Source organism: Giraffa tippelskirchi, chromosome 10 (assembly GCF_054371585.1).
Source record: "Giraffa tippelskirchi isolate mGirTip1 chromosome 10, T2T-mGirTip1v1.2.pri, whole genome shotgun sequence".
Taxonomy (NCBI): Eukaryota; Metazoa; Chordata; class Mammalia; order Artiodactyla; family Giraffidae; genus Giraffa; species Giraffa tippelskirchi.
Window position 1 is genome coordinate 23,000,273 of NC_137284.1, and position 15,040 is coordinate 23,015,312.

The following is a 15,040-nucleotide window of genomic DNA, read 5'->3' on the forward strand; positions in this document are numbered from 1 at the left end:
TGGAGATAAGGATGGGAAGGTAAAAGTTGAAGCCAGCAGTGAGGCGTGGTGGTTTCGTTGCTAAGTCGTGTCTGACTCTTGCGACCCTATGGGCTGTAGCCCACCAGACTCCTCTGTCCATGGGATTTCCCAGGCAAGAATACTGGAGTGGGTTGCCATTTTCTTCTCCACGGGATCTTCCCAACCCAGGGACTGAACCCGGGTCTCCTGCATTGCAGGCAGATTCTTTACCAACTGAGCTACAGTGGCGCTAGAGGTAAAGAACCAATGCAGGTAGATGTAAGAGACGCGGGTTCAATCCCCAGGTTGGGAAGATCCCCTGGAGGAGGGCACAGTGACCCACTCCAGTATTCTTGCCTGGAGAGTCCCTGTGGACAGAGCAGCCTGGGGGGCCGCAGTCCATAGGGTGGCATGGAGTCGGACCTGGATGAAGTGCCTTCGCAGGCAGCACGTATCAGCCGTGTTTAACAGGCTGAGACGCTGAGGCTCAAGCAGTAGAACAGAAGTCTGTCTGGGAATCCCAGTAAACCTGCTAGAATCATCCCTTCCTTTCATCCGCATCTTACATCTCTCCTGTGCCATAGGTTTGATGAACAGCTGCCAGTTTCTCTGCAGACGTTTTCTTAAGGGAAGGGATTTCTCCCACGCCTGCCCTTTCCAGGGTACTGGGAAGCAGCCTGATGTCACGGGAAACACGGAGCCAGGAGTCGGAATGCTGGGTGCTGGTCCCAGCCAGACAGTGAGTAGTATTGGAATTGAGCTCTTTGCCATCTCCACATCTGTAAATTGGGAGTAACAATAGCTAGCTGGCAGGGTAGTTGTGTGGATTACACGGAGAGCAAAGGGTGAAACAAGGCCTGGGTAACACACATGGGTTCAGAGTGGAGTGCTTTCTTTTCTCTCTGTGTGACCTTGAACAAGGCACTTAACTTTTCTAAGCCTCAGTTTCCTTGTCTGGAAAATGGGGACAATCATAGTTCCTCCCTAATAGGGATGGGGTGAAGATTGAGATGATGCGTGTAAAGCATTTGCACAGATCCTGTCTCTAAGGGAACATGATTCATACATGAAGCGCTTTTCCATGCCAGCATCTGCTTGTCTTACATTGTTGTTGTTCAGTCCCCAAGTCATGTGTGACTCTTTGTGACCACATGGACTGCAGCACACCTGGCCTCCCTGTCCCTCACCATCTCCCAGAGTTTGCCCATGTTTGTGTCCGTTGAATCGGTGATGCCATCCAACCATCTCATCCTCTGTTGCCCTCTTCTCCTTCTGCCTTCAATCTTTCCCAGCATCAAGGTCTTTTCCGATGAGTCGACTATTCGCAAATGAGGCACCAAGACAAGGATATAGGTGCAAGAAGTTTACCTGGGAGCGGATTCCAGGAAGCAGAGAGAGAGAGGAAGGGAAACAGGAAGGGAGTTGCTCTGTGGGCATCTGGGGCTCAGAGAGATGGTGGCGGACACACTCCAAAATCTTTGTACTGAGCAATGAGGAGGCTGCAGTGCTTACCCACCATCTCCCAGTCCTCCTAGGCTGAGGGTCGCTCCTGGGGCAATAATTCTGCCCTGCTTTTTTACCTGCCTTGTGCTTGAACTAAGCATAGTCCTACAACCAGAAAGAGAAAGAGAGAGAGATTCAGGAAGGCACGTATGGAGAGCCTGAACTCTCTCCAAGGGGACTTGGGTGGGTGCTGGCAGCCTCTGTTACAGTGCATTAAGCACTTAAAATATTAACCCATTCAATCCCTACAACTACTTTAAGAAACGAGCATGGTTTCCTTCCCCATTACAGTCCAGCTCCCAGACACTCACAGACACATTAAGAAATGAAACTTCCACAATACCAATCCTTGCTCTGTGCAATGCACACTGAAATTTTCTGTATTTTTTATCACGTTATTTTAAAAATGCTGTTTGTCACGCACTAAGCTGTTTTCACTACCCAGGAACGGGCTACCATCCACAGTTTTGGAAAAAAAAAATGGTGCCCTAACGTTTGATTTAATAGGACAATGTTGATGATAGTGATGATGTCATAGGGCTGGCACCTAGCCTGGTGCCCAGAAGGTGCCCAGAGAATGTTGGTTTCCTTGCTTGTCCTTCTTGGCAAACCAGAGCCTGTGAGCAGCTGCCTCGCAGGCTTACAGACAGTGGCCGGGGCTGGCCCATCCTGTCTCCTGCTCTGACCCAGACTTGCCCCAATGGGGTCTGCTTAGCCTCCTCCAGGGGGATGGGCACCCTCTTGGGCTATGACCTCCAAGTCACTAGCTCCCCAGAAGCCAGCCCCTCCTTGGGAGATGAGGTTATGCCCTGTCCCCACGACGTTGTCACTTCCTTCCCCTGAGTCTTTCTGAGTGAGGATTGTTCCCCTAATCAGGATGGAGACGAAGCTCATTACAAGCTGGTGAGGCAACGGCTCTGTGCTCCAGGCCCGAGACAGGCTGTCTGGGAGCTTGGCCAGCTTCCCGCTGCCCTGGACACCAGGGCAGTGGCCTCAGAGCAGAGCCAGCCCTCTGGGTTGGTTTGCCCCCTTCCCAGGGAACACAGGCAGACAGACACTCTGCGGAAACTTCCACGGCTTCCACTATTGCAGAATCTCAGGCGTGCTCCGACAATGAATTTCTTCCGACCCTCCGTGCTGCATCAAGAGCGTCTCAACAGCATCTTTAATAATAACTGGCATTTACCGGGCACTTATCCTGCACTGAGCACCACGCTGCACACTTTATATGCAGCGTGTGAAGTATGCGGTCTTTATAGCAGACTCACTAGATAGGCATGATCATCCCCACTCCACAGATGCGGAAACTGAGGCATGGGATGTTTGGTAACTGGATAAGCTCACCCGGCAGTTAGCAGCTGTCCCCGTATTCCACACCTGCTTTACACACCACCAGACTGCCTGCATGAACGTCACCCAAAGTCCCCCTTCCTCCTGGTTTCCAACCCTGGCTTCACTGTGAGTGACGGCCAGGTGAGTTCCCTCAGGTGACTTCACCTCTGGGAGCCCAGTTGCCCTAATCAGTTCCTGATGGCACCCCCTTCCTTCCTCAGGCCGTTAGGAGGAGTAAATGAAATAATGTGTATAAATGAATCTCCGACAGCTCCCAGTGCGTTTGAAGCTTCTCAATAAATCTACTTATAAAAGAGTCAATTCAGCTGTTTTCCCACTGACTTGATAGCATCCTGCAGCCATTTCCCACAGGCATGATGTCACCATCCCTGGGGGGATGACAGCTGATCTAGAAACATCCCTGTGCTCCTGAGCTTCTCACTTGTGCCTTGTCTCACCCCAGCCCGGCCACACTGACTTCCCCCGGGGAAGCAAATCTCCAGCATGACTGCTGTCTCTTGAAGGGCTATGAAGAAACTGTTTATTTCCTCCAACGTCAACCCCTCCACCCGGGCCGAGGGGAATCATGTGGTGGTGGGAGGGCCTGGTGCCGAAATCCTCATTAGCCGCAGTTTAATTGCTGCCTGCAGTATAGGTTTATAATAACAGTAAGTCTCAATTAGTTGCTTGTTACTTGAGAAACAATGACTGATAGTGGCTCTTTTGTCTTTGCCCTCTTTCCAGCTTGATTCCCAAGCTGGAGGAGTCTAAATGGAAAGGTTGGGGTTCTGGGGTGCATGTGGAATGTTTGCACCGTGGGTTGAGCTGGGGTGCGTGTGTCTGTCCGAGATGGGCGGAGGTGTGGCAGTGGTCAGTTCTCCCCCATCAAAGAGGCTCTGCAGAGAAAAGCCCAGGGCCTTGATCCTGAGTGGATGATGAAGATGCCTCTGCTCTCAAGGCAAGTGGGTCGGAGATGTGCCACCCTCTGCACAGACAGACCATACTGTGAACCGTGCCTGTGACCTGCCCCTCTGCTGCCCTGGGCTGGCGGGGGCGGTGGGCAAGGAGGGTGGTGAATGGGCAGGCAGCCCTGCCCGCGAACCATGGCAGCGACAGGCACAGCCAGACGGCTGAGTTACTTTCCCGGGCGAGGAGGGGGTGTGCTGTTTCCCCTGTGAGGACAGAGCCCCGGTCTCGGCCACGCCTCTGATCCACAGTCTAAGGGGGCCTTCCTGCCACACCGAGGAGAACTGGGGCATGCGGGGACCCCCGGCTTCCCCAACACGGGAGGCATGCACAGCGACCAGCCGTCTGCGCTCCATGAGGGGTGCGCTCAGGTAAGGCCATCCGTGACTTTGTTCCCGTCTCCTAGCTTCAGGGCATTCTTGTCTGCTGTGAACCTGCTTTCATGCTGCTTGGCCTTTTCAACTTTTCTTCTCTTGCACCTGTGAGAATATTGTAGTGCTGAGGAGCTATTGTCTTTGGAAGTCATGTAGTAATTAGAGCTAACATGTGTTGGGTACTTAATTGTCTGGCAGACACTTCGTTAGGTGCTTTAGACATATGTACTCATGGTCATCCTCACAGACAACTCCCTGAAGTAAGTACAGTTCTTATCATCAGCCCCGATTTGCAGATGGGGAAACTGAGGCTCGGAAAAGTTATGTGATTTGCTGAGATCACACAGCCCATTAGTGGTATAGCTGGGGATTCCTTCCCAGGCAATTTGGCTCCACGGCCAAGCTTTCGACAGCTAGGTAATCCTGCCTCTTATTGGAAGAACTTGAATCCTTAGCAAACTGGGTGCCTCACAAGGCAAGTATGCTGGCTGATTTTTCTTTAATCAGCTCTGAATAATATGTTCTTTCATGGTCAGCTTTCTTTTCTTTTTTTTTTTAACAAAAATTCTTGGATTGTTCTCCATTCCAAGTGTGTTCTCTTAAAGCTTCTCCCCCTGTGGACCCTCACAGGGGGCTCTGGCCAGATGCCCCCTCCTCTCACTGCTTCTGCAGCTTCAGGGATGAAGGAAGCGGGTGGGGAATCTTTGGGGCCTGGCCCAAGGGCTGTGACTCGGGTCACCCGCATTTCGAGGTGACCAAGCCCTCTCTCCCACCGTGCTGGCCAGCTCTCAGCCCTGTCCCAAGCGTCCTCACCCTCTTCCTTCATGACCACTTGTCGAGGGAAAAAGCCACACTGCTGAGACTGTAATTTGCTTTTTTCCTCCCAAGTTCTTTGGTCTCTTTCCCCATGAGGATCCTTTCCAATGAAATTGCAAACTATTTGGCTGGAGGAAGCCACTGAAAATTCATCCTTTCTCATGTTTTCCCTCTTGCCTCCTGTTCATTTCATCCATCGGCCCCAAACACGATGCTGTCACACTGTCAATCATCTGGGCCCGTCTGTGTTTGGTGTTCATTTGGAAAATCAGGTCTAGGAGAGAGAAATGCTCCACTCCATCCCAGACACAAAGGGGCCCTTTGAAGGTGCAGAGGGTGTAGGATTAAGTAAGTAAGCAAACAAATGTGGCCTTGGAGGGAGAGGAGTGTGGGAGGGTGAGGAGGAAAAGAAAACGGCTTCGTAAAACTGTGCCTCAGTTTATTTAGACAAAGGGAGCTTATTTGTGTTTATTCTGTGCTCACATCCCAGAGCTTCAAGGAATGCCCCTGGAATCTACTCCAGAGGCGTGGGGGTTCTGGCCAAAAGTCTCCTGAAGGCTGGTCTTTCTGGAGTGTCAGGTGAAATGTGGGCTTGGGGGCTGTCCTATTTGAGAGCCCATATGAGGGGTATCTGGCGCGTTTTCCCACTTCCCGGCCCTTTGCCTCTTTCGTGCAAGGGCTTGCTTGGAAGCCTCTCCCTTCCCCAGCTTTTCACCTAGCTACGTGTGTCCAGAAAAATCTCAAGCCTCACGGGTAATAGCTCTTCTCTTCCTCTCTCCCCAAACCGCCTTGCACCCCTGTCTTAGTCTGAGTCCTCCTAGACTGACCCTGAGGGAAGGATTGCAATGCACATAGATTATTTGGGAAGTGATTCCAAGCAGCATTGTTGGGGGAGGGGGGGGCGGCGAGGCAGAGAGAGGAGGAGGTCAATAAAAGGGGCCTTGTGGGTGGGTAACTGTTTTCAGAATCTGGGGCTCAGTCTTGTTGGGGACCCTCTGAGGGACACCTCAGAATTGGCCCACTGATGGGATATTTATCTACCAACTCACAGGCCTCTTTGGTTGAGGGGAGCTCCTGGGGTGTGAGCACCCCAGCACCTCTGGCCTGCCATGTTTGGTGGCCAGGGGTCTCTCAGAGAGGGAATGGCCCTGTGCAGAGGGGCACTGTCACTCTCTGTGGGTGAACTCTAGGCTCACCGATGGTGTTGCCAGGGTGCCAACAGCATCCGCTACAGCAACCAAATACTCAAACATCATAAGCATTGGACCAAACAATAACCATGGGTAGTGTTCACCTCTAACCAGTGTCATCTATATTAATCTTAACAGTTTGCCAAAACCTTGGAGGTAGGGCTGCTGTCATTGTCTACAGTGTAGCATTGCGGCTGAGAACATGGACTCTGGAGCGGGAGTAACTGGGTTCAAATCTCATCTCTTCTACTAAGAAGTTGTATGAATGAATGACTCAGCCTTGTGGAGCCTCAGTTTCCACATCTGCAAAATGGGAGTAACAGTAGTACCTATTTGATAGGGTTGTTTTGAAGACTAAAACAGTGAATACATATAAAAGCTCTATAACAGTAGCTGCCCTCCAGAAGGGATTCAGTGAACACTAGACACAGTCATCGTTCGACAGATGAGGACGTCAAAGTCGAGGTGTTATCTTGAGCTACATGGAGGATGCAAAACCTTAAGTCAGGCTTTTTGCAGCCACGACCACCCTTTTCCTACTGTACCACAGGACTTTGTAATCATTAATTCATGAAAAAGCACTTCGGAAACTGTAAAATGCTTCACAAATACTTTGGTTATGACTATTTCCTGGTCCTTGTAACAGCAGATACAGTGTTGTTCTCTTGAGAGCTCCAATCTAGCCTTTGAATTCTGCTCTCCGTCATTGCTATAGAGCTGGCACTGGGCACAGTGCCTGGGTGGATGTAGATTAAGTGGGTAAGTGACCCAAGGGTCCAGGACAGGCCCCACTGACACTTCCCATCAGAGTTCCCTCCTTGGAATTTCCACTTGAGTCTGGCCTTATCTCCATCACACGCCTACAAGCTCTACTCAAAAGTGCTCCCTGCTCTGTCTGCCTCTGCCTGCTCCAGCCATGACTGTCACCCACCCACGACCTCACCACTTTCTGGTTCCCCTGGCCTCTCCCACCAGCCCTCCCTGACCAGCCCCCGGCTCAGAGCTTCCCTCTGCTTGCTCCTACCTCGACCCCAATATCTGCCTCATCTCATGTCCCTGCTGTGTGTGCGAGAGGGGGTCCCCGCATCTGCCTGGAAGCTCCTGTGGGCAGAGCCAAGTGGCATCCATCCTTTATTCAGCTACTTAAACACTGTGGTCCCAGATACCGTACCACAGTGGGAAATCCAGACACAGAGGATGAGCTTGGTCCATGGCTGGAGGAGCTCGGTCTCAGGGGAGAATAGCATGCAAACATCCCTAACGATGACAGTGAATCTTGGTGGGGACACAGAGCTGAGAGTGCCCAGAAACTAGGATCATCTGTCCATGTGCTGCAATCAGGGAAGCCCTTAGAGGAGTGACGCTGGAGCTGAGCTCTGAGCTTAGGGTTGATTGAGATGCAAGGAGAAGCCACCTTCTCCAAGAAAAACCAGGTCGAGACAAAGGGGAGGGAGGCTGAATATTAGAGGAATACAAGGAACCTTTTGGAAGCAAAGAGCAGGACCTTCCCCGGGAGCGGGGGCATCGTCAGGACCCCTGTCCTCCTCTGTCAGCGTCTGCCCTGCCCCTCTTTATGTAGCTTCCTGTCCCCACAAGACCCAACACAGCTCAACCCTGAGCCTACCTGACCATCCCCCTGCCCCCCTTGGCTTCACCATATAGTTCCCAATACCTGCAACACTTACCAGCCCATCCCGGCTCTGATCACCTTTGGCCAGGGATGCAGCGGCATCTATACAAAAAGGCCACCTCAGCCCCACCCCCACCACCCTGCCACAGTGCTGGGAGGGGAGGACTGCATCTCTGCAATGGTTTTGAAGGGGAGTGTGTTACTTTTTTTTGTGGCTGCTATTACAAATCGGAGAAGGCAATGGCACCCCACTCCAGTGCTCTTGCCTGGAGAGTCTCATGGATGGAGGAGCCTGGTGGGCTGCAGTCCACGGGGTCGCGAGGAGTCGGACGTGACTGAGGCTGCAGTCCATGGGGTCGCGAGGAGTCGGACGTGACTGAGCGACTTCGCTTTCACTTTTCACTTTCGTGCATTGGAGAAGGCAATGGCACCCCACTCCAGTGTTCTTGCCTGGAGAATCCCAGGGACGGGGGAGCCTGGTGGGCTGCCGTCTATGGGGTCACACAGAGTCGGACACGACTGAAGCAACTTAGCAGCAGCAGCAGCAGCATTACAAATTACCATAAACTTGGTGGCTTAAAACAACAGAAATTTATTCTCTCACCATTCCTGAGGCCAGAAGTCCAAAGTCAAATTGTTGTCAGGATTGTTCCCCCTCCAAGGGCTCTGGGGAGACCTCTGGTTTTGCCTCTTCTGGCTTGGTGGCCCCAGGCACCCCTGGGCTTGTGGCAGCATCACTCCAGCCTTTGTCTCCATCTTCACGTGGCCGTCTCCTCTGTGTCTTCTCCCCTCTTCTTCGCTTATGAGGACGCTTGTCACTGGATTTAGGGCTCAACCTAATCCATGAGCCTCTCGGTGTGAGATCCGTAACTCAGTTACAACTGCAAAGACCCTTTTTCTAAATAAAAGTCATGTTCACAGATTCTGAATGAATGTATCATTTGGGGCCACCATTCAAGCCCCCACAGTGAGAGTCTGACAGAGGAGGGAAAGGAGGGTGTCCCAAGATGGGGAACAGCACAAGCTAAGGATCATTGCTCAAGGAACAATGACCTTACAGCTGCAGGGCCTGCTGATGGCAACATAGGGGCCTGAGGTTAGGTGGGACCAGGCCACAAAAGGCTTTCTGAGTGTCATAGGAGCTTTGCTCTTTCGGCAAAGAGGGGGCCACTAGCGATCTTGAGCAGTGAAGGAGCCATCATAAAATGTGTGGTGGGCAGATCATCCCGGCCACCACCTGGAGCTGTATTAGAGGCAGACAAGAATAGAAGGAGGGAGGTAGTTATTCAGTAAATAGTGACAAAGCACCTACTATGTTCTTTGTCTTATGAGACTAGGAGAATAGCAATGGAGAAAAAGAGCTTAACTGCTGCTGCTCTATTGGGTCTTAAAACTAAAGGAAGGAAAGGAGGGGAAAAAAAAGAAACAAAGATTTATCATATTGCGTGCGTGCATGCGTGCTTAGTCGCTTCAGTCGTGTCCGACTGTAGCCATTCTCCAGGCAAGAATACTGGAGTGGGGTGCCATTGCCTTCTCCCTTCTCCAATTAACTAGCGATAAAAGCTGTAAAGGAAAATAAAGCAGAGATGGGTATAGTGAGTGATGGAAGTTTCTTATACAGGAGATTCGAGGACGACCTCTCCGGTGAGGTGATGTTTGAGCGAAGCCTGAAGGAAGTGACGGAGGGAGCCATCAGGTTTCTGAGGGAACCGTGTCCTAGGCAGAGGGAATGGAAAGTGCAGATGTCCTGAAGTAGGAACATTCTTGGCAGGTTCAAGGAACGGCAAGGAAGAGAGTGTGGCTGGAGGAGAGTGAGAAGGGAGAAGCCGTCGGTGAGAGCATCAGAGAGGAAGTGGGGCCAGATCACGCCGGCCCTTGGAGGCTCTGGGGAAAACCTGGCTTTTACTCTGAGTAAGATGGAGAGACTTCGGAGGATTTTAAGCTGAGAAACATCATTGGACTTAAATTTTTTTTTTTTTTAAATAGACTGCTCTAGAGGTGTGTGGAGGGATGATTAGGGGCTGGCTAGGGGAGAGTGTAGTGGAGGGGCTACTGTGATGGTAAGGATGAAGGATGACATTGGCTTGAAATGGGTTGTTAGTGATGGGGTAGTGAGAAGCAACCAGATTCTGAATGTATTTTAATGGGTTTTTTAATTTTTATTTATGTATTTATTTTTGGCTGGGCTGGGTCTTCCTTGCTGTGTGGGGGGCTTTCTCTAGTTGCCGCAAACAGGGGCTACGTTTCATGGCGGTGCACGGGCTTCTCACTGTGGGGCTTCTGTTGTTGCAGAGCACGGGCTTCAGTAGTCACGGCTCGCAGGCTCTAGAGGATGGGCTTGGTAGTTGTGGCGCATGGACTCAGTTGCCCCGTGGCATATGGGATCTTCCTGAACCAGGGATCAAACCCATGTCCCCTGCATCAGCAGGTGGACTCTTAACCACTAGATCACCAGGGAAGTACCTGAAAGTATTTTAAATGTAGAGTTGATGCAACTTTCAGGTGGATTGCCTGTAGAGAATAAGAGAGAAAGAGGAAGTTTTAAAAAATGACTCCAAGTTTAGGCTTGAGCAACTGGCAGGGTGGGGGCTGTCATTTTCTAGTTGAGGGGTGCCATGGAAGGACTAGGGAGGGGTTGAGAGGTTGGGGACATACTAGTTGTTGGTGGTTTGGGAAATACTAAGTTATTGAATCTTGCTTTGTGCCAAGTGCTGTTCTAAACCCCTGAGAGGTGTTGATTCCTTTGCAACTCACAGCCACCCCATGAAATGGGCACTATAACCGCCCCACTTACAGTGAAGACGGTAAGGTACTAACAAGTTAATTAACTCACCCAAGGTCCCCAGTTAGTGAGTTGCTGAGCTGGGATTAAGTCCAGGCATGTTCCTGACAGCTCCACAGGACTCCCACCAGTTTTTTGAGAGGTCAAAGGGGAGGAGGTGGACAAAGGATATTTATTTAGGAAAAAAACACCCAGAGGAGATACTGACTTGCCTCCGCCCAGCCTCCCCCCAGCCCCCACACTCATCTGGATCTTTTGGCCTTTGGGAGAAACTCTTAATCCTCCGGCCCAGCTCCATCTAAGATCCTCTTGCCAGGAGGGTAAAGGGGCACTCCTCTCTGCTGATTTGAAGTGTATTTACCATTTCTTCTTATTCTGTTTGTGAAATGCTGGCTTTGTTTCTATCTGCTTCAAAAAATACACTGCAGGGGGAAAAAAAATGAATGACTTGGTGGAAGTGTTTAAGTTTCTGGGCCCCAAACCATTTCTAGATATTATTTTTTAAAAAACAAAAATAATAATAATGAAAAGTGGCCTAAGCTCTCCATAGCTGAGAAGGCCTGTCCAACGGGCGAGTGAGAATGAGTGAGTGGGGGCAGGAAAGGGAAGAGGAGGCGGGGAGGGGCAGATGGCCCGAATCTCACCCCCTTCCTGGTAGCGGCTGCCAGCTGCATCCTTTGCTTCATTTGTCTGCCTGGAAAGCATTCATGTCAGAGGCTGACTCTCTCTAAGGGCCTCTAGCAAGGACCCTGCAAAATGGGTCATTTCTTTTCTTAGCTTCATCAGATTTCAGATTTGGAAGGCCTTTGGGATTCAAGGTCCAGGGCCCAGGCTGTGGAGCCTCCCCAGGCTGCCCTGTTCCTGTGCACCAGACCCACCCCCTCACTGCCAGGCAGCCTTCTGCTCATCTTGGAGTCTGTTCCGAGAGAGAGCTGGCTGATGATTTCAGGAAATCTGCAGGCCTGGGGAATCACACCCATTCACATTGAAGCAAAAGGTTAATGGGAATGAGTGAGAGGCCTGCATTCAGGGCTGATTTTAAATTCTATAATTTTATCTGTTTGAGTTCCATTTAAGTACTTAGAGGAAGTTCAGCAGAGATCTTGGGGGTGGGGGGGGCTTGCTTGATTAAAGCGTTGGGGATAATTTGTGACCAGCTCCTTGGCAGCACAGCCAAGCTCCTTTGTTTGGCTGTCAAGACCCTGCACAGGCTAAGCCTGCTTATTCACTTTTTATTTCAAAATATCTAGGATGCTGGATGCTGTTATGGGCCAGGTAATTCTCTGGTTACTTTCACATTTGTTGCTTTATTTAATCCCCACCCTCATCCTGAAGCCTAAATGTTATCATACTTACAGACGAGGAAACTGAGGCTCAGAAAGGTCACCCTGCCCCTGGCTCCTGACAAGGGCTCTGTGCCCAGTGCTCCTTGGCGACCCCACCCCAGCACATCCATCTTGCTCCTCCCAGCACCACTGCTCCAGCTGCCTCGGCCAAGCTCTGCTCTGCCCCCGTCCTGCGTGTGTGCTTCGGGGGCTGCTCCGCACAGCCTCTGGCTGTCAGTCAAATCCAAACCCCAAGCCCTGCCCCAGGCCCCTCTTCATCCTCCAAGAAGAGAGGCCACGAGGAAGTGAGAGCACACCGGATCCCTTCTGCCAAGAGAGGAGGCGTCCGGGACACCATGGGAGTCGGGAGCGAGGTCTCGGGCAAGGCTCTATTCTTGTCTTGGAGTCACCGTTTATCTTTACACTTTCTCAGACTAACTGCCAACCCAAAGGTGGGTGGACAGCATGGCCTTACCCAAGGAGGGGACAGGAAGGCAGACTCTCAGGCCTCACTCCAGATCCACTGAGTCAGGCCATGCATTTTAGCAAGACCCCAAGTGGTTCAGAGTGCGTGCACCTTGGACGTGGGCTGCTCCGGGTGGCGGGACTTGTGTGTGCCCACGGCTGGCTTCTGAGCCGGGGAGTGGGGTCTTGCCTGCAGGTCTGTCTCTCAGGAGGAGAATGACCCCCACTACTCATGAGGTGACCCCGAGCTACACAGAGGGCCCTTCAGCTTCTGCTCAGATAGGCCCCCAGGGGTGGTTGTGACCCCCCAGTTCAGTTCAGTTGCTCAGTTGTATCTGACTCTTTGCAACCTCATGGACTGCAGCATGCCAGGCTTCCCTGTCCATCACCAACTCCCGGAGCTTACTCAAACTCATCTCCATTGAGTCAGTGATGTTGTCCAACCATCTCACCCTTTGTCGTCCCCTTCTCCTCCTGCCCTCAATCTTTCCCAGCATCAGGGTATTTTCCAATGAGTCAGCTCTTTGCATCAGGTGGCCAAAGTATTGGAGTTTCAGCTTCAACATCAGTCCTTCCAATGAACACTCAGGATGGACTGGTTGGATATCCTTGCAGTCCAAGGGACTCACCCCCCACTAGATCTTGACCTCTTTCCCACATCTTCCCCTTGTCTGCCCTTGGCACTGGGAGCCCTCTCGGCCCAGAGCAGGGTAGAGATGTTCTGTTTAAACTTCCCACTTGACTAGGTGTGGGGCTCTGCCCTTCTAAGCGGAGTGAGGGCAGCCTTCACGTGAGGTCGCAGCTGGAAGTTGACCAGCTCTGCGTTTCAGTGTGTCTGACTATATCTAACCGTAGAAGACCAGCTTCCGTGAACGGTACTCCTGGCCACAAAGGCGCGAGTAAACAGGTACCTCTCTGCTCACAGCTCAGCTCTTTCCCTTATCTGCCTCGGAGGCCCTAATGAATGGGTATGGCGGGGCTGAGTTCATGACTGAGGGATGAGAAAGAAAGCAGGTCCACGGAGCAGGAGGCGAGATGGGAGCGCAGAGTACCGGCTTCTTAATTACCCCGCGGAAGAGAAGCTTCCTGCCTAAAGGGAGCCAAGGGGAAAAAATAGTTCGTGCCTTTGGAAAACTTTGAGCAGAGGTTCCTCTAGTGAGATAATTGACCACAGAACCCTAGTCTGATTTCTTTCTAATCTTTCATGTTCATTTTTTCTGCTCATTCAGGAGCCTAAGTGCCAGAGCTCTCACACCCACCAACGCCCCCCCCACCACACCGCCAGAGGTACCTCTTTCCAGGGATTGTGCAGTGCCCATAAATGCATTATCCCCTTGTGTATCCAGAACCACTCTATTCTCCCATTTTACAGATGAAGAAAAGAACAGTATCAACCCCAGGGACCACAGCCAGTAGGAGCCAGTATGCAAAGGTGCAGTTTTCTGCATCACCATGTTCTACTACATGCCAATAGTGCAAATGGGCTATTTAAGGACTTTTCTGAGCTCCATTTATCAAAGACATGGAATCAGTCCTTCTAGGAGAACTTGTGTTTTAACTGTAAAACCATAAGTGCGTTTCTAAACAGTAAAGTGCCAGGGAGATGCTGCTTCTCCTTGGGCCTCTGCTCCTACCTCCACCGCCCTTGTGGCCCCTTGTGCACAGCGCCCAGGCTGCCAGCTGAAGCCCAGCAGATGTCACTGTGAAAAGAGAGCCTGAGAAAAGCAAAGCCAACTGCCTTGCAGTGCTTATTAGTGCATGAACACAATGATGCTCTTGATGTTTTTTCAGAGGAAGGGGTGTGGAGGCCAAGTCCATGAGGCATGTGAACTAGACTCCACCACACAAAGTTCCAATTGAGATGAGCGCATCCATTTCTTTTAGGGAAACTTGTCCTGTGTCAACCATGATCTGGGGGAGAAAAGATACCATATGCCATATGGGCAGTTCCCATCTCTGTCTCCCTCTCACACACACAGTCTCTCACTCTCACAAGATCTGGCTATCCTGACACTAAGCAGTAAGAAGTTTCTTGTGAGAAACAAGAGTTTCCATCTCTCTCTTATAAAGCCGGCTGTGTCAGTTTCCAATTGCTCCTGTAACAAATTACCACTAACTCTGTGGCTTAAAACAACACAAATTTATTATCTTCTGGAGGTCAGTCTAAAATCCAAGATGTCAGCAGGGCTTCTGGAGGCTGTAGGGGAGACTCTTTCCTTGTATTTTCCAGTTTCTTTCTTTCTTTCTTTGCCTCTCAGTCTGTGGGATCATAGTTCCCTGACCAGGGACTGAATCTAGTCCCTTGGCACTGAGCACATGGAGCCCTAACCACTGGACTGCCAGGGAATTCCCACCCAGTTTTCATAGGGTTCCCGCATTCCCTGTCTGGTGGCCCCCAACTGGCCATCAATCCCATCACTCTGACCTCTATTTTCATCGTCACATTTCCTTCTCCCCCTCTTTGGCCTCTCTTCTGTCTTTAAGGGCCCTTGTGATTACATTGGGTCCACCTGGGCAATCTGAGCTAATCTCTCTGTTTTAAGATCCTTATTTTAATCACATCTACCAAATTACTTTTGTATAGAGGAACATATTCACAGATTCCAGGGCCTCTAGAGGGCTATGAGTCTGCTTACCACAATAGCATAGGCCTTTGT

The 15,040-nt window shown here is 51.0% G+C and overlaps 1 long non-coding RNA gene across 1 annotated transcript; it reads right to left on the minus strand.

Moving 5' to 3' along the window:
* Positions 1–9,949: 9,949 nt before the first annotated feature.
* Positions 9,950–11,017, minus strand: LOC145523437 (uncharacterized). The gene is made up of 3 exons (XR_014066557.1): positions 10,955–11,017; positions 10,109–10,322; positions 9,950–10,049 (listed from the first exon to the last, which is right to left on the minus strand). It is a non-coding gene; the product is annotated as an uncharacterized LOC145523437 (long non-coding RNA).
* Between the last annotated feature and the right edge of the window lie 4,023 nt (positions 11,018–15,040).